Raw genomic sequence first — 5,117 nt, forward strand, 5'->3', positions numbered from 1 at the left:
CAAATCCTTTTTTCTTAAGATGAATGTGCGGTCGGTCTAAATTGGATTGGTCAATTTAATTTTCCTTGGATTTCTTGCATCAAACCGAGTATAACGAGGGACAATTGTTGACACCCAATTTTGACTCCCCCAGATAGAAATTAATTGATGAGCTTCTGCATTTGTACTATCCAAGCAGCAAGAGCAGTTCGTGTGCTCGTCCTTGGGGGTGTGAGATCGTTCCACATCGCACCTGAAGGACGATAGAACCATCCCAGCCATCTATCGCCCTTTCCTCTTCCAAAAAGGGTCAAAATTTCATGGAAAAAGTATGTCTCCCCTGGTAGTGAAAGTTTTTTTTTGAATTTCAATTTTGGGATGTGATTTTTGATTCGGAATTTCAACTTCGCCCTTTTCCCTCCCAGATGCCCTGATTTTCCCTCTATATAAGTTTGTGTTTCTTCTCTATAAAGGGGGCTTTGAGATTTTAGTTGGGCAGGGATTTTTTTTTCGGTTGGCTTTTCTTTTGGTTAAATATTTGGGAGTTGGGAGAGGAATCATTGGAGTTTTTTTGTTTGGAGAAAAAGAGAGAGGAGAGAAAAAATTATTGGCTTTTTGTTGAATTTTTTGACCAAGAATACACTACTGTTTAAGGTAAAATAGTTGAGGTACATACTTAGTTCTCCAAAGAAACAGAGGAAATAGTTCGTTCAGTTTCGGAGATTGATATCTCTGTCTAAAACGTGCGATTATGTCCGTGTTTATGCTTGTGTGGTGAGTCGTCGTTCTCAAGCTTGTCCCCCCTGTTTCGCAGCCCGGCAGAAGGTAAGGCCATTGCTTTGTGGTTATGTAGATGTTGATTGTGGTCGGGTGTTTTTGGTAGCTTGAATATGTTATGCATTCCATTCTTGGGCAATTTACTCTTGGTGTTAATTCAAAAATGTTGCCGATTTGTATTCATTGTTGTCGTTCCTCTACTTCTCTGTCCGAGTTTACCTTGTTCCTTATCATATGTTTGCTTGAATGCCACGGGATTAAATCATTTACTATCTTTAAGCTTTCTTTTGTTACCACTTGAAGCCATATTCGAAATAGCCAAAGAGGCTTAGGGGTTAGGTGTTTTTATGGTTTTGTGGTTGTGATTTTCTTTGATCTCGATAGTCTCAAATCTATACTTTAAGATGATAATAACACTAGCATCCATGTTCAAATTTTTATTTTTCTTTCTCATGTATTGAGTTGGCTTTTTAACTAGAGCATATCATTTGCATGTTGTTTTGTTTTGAACGGGAATTTAGTCTTATGTTTGTCCTATTTGATATATCTTTTGCCTTAAATAATATTACCTTAAATTGGTATTAAATGTCTTGATTCATTTGTTCGGTTTGTTGGCATGAGTCTTGGGTCATTTTACTTAGAAATGGGATGAAGATTTAGTTAAGGCAAGATATTAATTGTTCTAAGTTGCTTATGTGCGATTATTTTATTTATGGTAATTAGTTCCTTGGGGTCAATGACACTTACAATTTATAGTGTTTATCTTGTTTCCTTTGATATGTAGTAGAGTAGGTGGAAATGATTTATTGATTGCAATTGCTGCTTCTATTTAGTGAAGAGCGAGTTTGGAGTGTTTTTATACACATAGTAATTTGAACTGCATTGTTTTCTTATGCACTTAGATTGTTCCAATTAATATGACTTTGGTGTTTAACTTTTACCATGACTTAGTCAATCTGTTGATTTCTTTGAAAGCTTTACGTCACTAAATGTTAAAGCATATTGTTAGGATTGTTAAAATATGAACATAATTCATATAGCATTTACATGTGTCATTATTATAATTTATTATTTGGGTTGTTGTCCATGTATTTTAAATTGATGTAAACCATTGAAAGGAACCCATGGTATAGAAGCAAACCATAACTTCAATTGGAGAATTTACGAACATTATGGAGGAAATAACTCCATAGGGGAACACTATAATACATTGGAGTTCAAAATCCTTAAGCAATAAATAAATTTGGAGACTTGATCTTGAAACCCTAACTTGACTTCTTCTTCTTCCTTTCAGAGAGAATTATTTGAGAGGATGACTTGATCTTCTTTTGGAAAATTGAGAGAATTAATTGAATTGGGTGATTCTGAGGGTAAAAATTATTATATAGGGTTTTGGATAGAAGGTAAAACGATGTAGTATTGAGTTAAAACAATTAGGAAAAGACCCAAAAGCCCCTGACATAAAAGCTGACAAAGTGACTTAAAAAGAGCCTTCATGGGTCGTCTTAGACCACCACGACCTGTCTAGCGGGTCGTGAAGAAACTCCGCCCGAAAAGGCTTCACTATTTTGGGCATAACTTTTTACACTGAGCTTGAGATTAAGCAAACTCAGTGGTGTTGCAAAGAGGAATCGAAGATCTTTAATTTATAGGTTATGGGCCACCTAATTTATTTTGTGCTCAAAGATATAATCATTTGAAGTTGACACTAAATTTTAAGTATGATAAACCTCTTTTACAGAAGATCTCACGGTCTGTGTGGGAATTTACGGGACGTTTAGGTGTTTGTGGTCCTTGTCCAGTGACTAGGGGAGAAACCCTTTTTTGTGTAAGTAACTTGACGATCCCTTAGACGGTCCGTCAACCTCACCACGAGCTGTCTAGGCATCCTTGGGAGGGACATCTACATGGGGTAGATTTTGGAACATAGCATGATCGCTGAAACGGACCGTGGTCCCTTACACGGATCGTTTAACACTTCATGGAGGGTTCAATGGTCCACTTTTGGGTTCTCGACGTGCCCGTTTGATCCCTTTTCTAGCCTTTCCAACAAGAGTAGAAACGTGAAAGGGATTCTAAAGGATTTTGGGTCAAACATCAAAATCTCACGACTACATAAGGAGTAACAAACAAAAAAGTATCACTCGGATAAAGTAAAGCATAAACATCGAGGTAAAATACTTTCAACATACTAGTCACCACATTCGGAGAAATCTTATGATCGTGTCAAGTCTGAAAAGCATAGAATTTATTCTGACGAGGATCACCTAAACCAGAACTACTAAGTTGATCTTTCTCATACCTTACCCTCGCTAACTTACAATGGACAATCCTTCACTTTGCATCCACTTTTTCTACAACCAAAAAACCATTCGTATCGACTAAACACTTGCCATCATGTTACTTACCATACCTTGTGCAAGTGGAAATAGAATATCCATTACCACTACCTCCTTGAGGTTTAGGGCTAGAAATTTTGTTCTTGTTGAACTTAGGAGTCATGGCATTGGAGAACCTTGATCAGAAAACCTTCGCCAAAGTTTAGAATAACCTTATCTACTGTACCTAGAATAAGAAAAGTCAATATCACTGGTACTTTCCCTCTTGAACTTTTCCTTTCCTTGAGTTTTCCTCCTCAATTTATTGGACATGTATCAACATACGAGATACATCCATCTTATTAATAAATATGGAGATACGACACTCTTTGACAATCAAGTCGGACACGCCCAACACAAACTTACTCATCCTTTCCCTAAAGTGGGAAAAGATAGCCAAAGCATACTTAGCCAATTGAGTGAAATTCAATGAATATTCCTTCACACTCATATTTCCTTGACGAAGATTAATGAACTCAACCACTTTTACTTCTCTCATTTCAAGAGGGAATAAAAGATTCATTAAATTCCTCCCAATCAAGAGAACTTGCATCAATAACCCTCTTAATCTTCCTATTGTTCAAGTCGAACTTGAGAAACACCCTTGAGTTGATTAGCGACAAACTCTACCTTCTCTACCATAGAAAATCTATGATTCTTACTATCTTATACATCTCATCAAGGGATCTAGAGGATCTTCATTAATCTTAGAACCATGGAATTCTTGAGGATTCATTCTAGTGAAGTCACTTATCCTTGCCTCTGTCGTACAAACGTTTGGGTTCACAGGAGGAAGAAATTTATATTTACTTGGACCATCATAGCTTGAGCCAACACTTGGAAAACAGCTCAGAATTCGACATAAGTCACTTGCTCGGCCAAAGGGTCAACCAGAACTTGAGGAACCTTGGGACGATCATATCTTGAAACTGATTGAACACGATTTAGGTTATAAGTATAGACTCTATGGAAATACTTTAGAGTAATAAAAGAAGTGAAGTTTCCTAAACACTTTGCAACCTCATATTCATAAATGTGGCGTATTTCATATTCATGAACAATATCCTACTCAATGTGGCTTGTCAGACATCCTCAAACCTTATGAATACCAAGTTTGTCATGACCAAAGTACACCATAGATGTGATATGGTGTATAAGACTCTGAGAGGTAATACACAAGCCACTTGAAATACATTCACACAATATAAGAAAAATAAGAGAAATCATATCAAAGTATAATGTTTGAGTACATATAAACGAAATTCTAACAAAGACTTGACAAGCTATCTATAACATCAAAGAAGTGGTCGGGATGTAACGCGTACCTAAGTAAAATGTCTGATAACTAAAAAAATGATAATGCAGTAAAAGTAACATGGATCTCGAAACATGAGGACTTACCATCTCTTAAAATTCAAATAGTCAAGACAAATAGCCACGGACGAGAGTTGGAATATCTTCGTACCCTATATTAGTGAAACAATATAGATACAAGTATTTATTAGTATATAGAATATACTAAGTATGAGGGACATGCACAAAAATGTAAAACATGATCATAAGAGGCCACAATTGAAACACGAAATGCATGACCAAGCTAAGCATGGTACAATATTTAAAGAAACATCATAAATCATGAACATGGTCAATGCATTTTAAAACCATAAGGAAATATTCATTTAAAATCTTGATATTAAACATAGATCATTTAGTGGGATATTAGTTTTAACCGACAATAGACTACACAAATTATAACATATAATCCAATGTAACTCTCACATCAAGAAGCGAGAGTATAATAGTTATGGTAGAACTCCATATCATATCATATTCTATATGTAGATCCACTAGTTAGGTCATTTACGGTAAATCTATGCGGGCACGTAGTTTGGAACTAAAGGTTGCTATTAGAGACTACCCTATTTTGAGCCTCCACCTCAAAGTTCTCTTGGTGCTAAGTGAAATCCCAACAGGATAATGAAT

Source organism: Solanum pennellii, chromosome 12 (genome assembly GCF_001406875.1).
Source record: "Solanum pennellii chromosome 12, SPENNV200".
NCBI lineage: Eukaryota > Viridiplantae > Streptophyta > Magnoliopsida > Solanales > Solanaceae > Solanum > Solanum pennellii.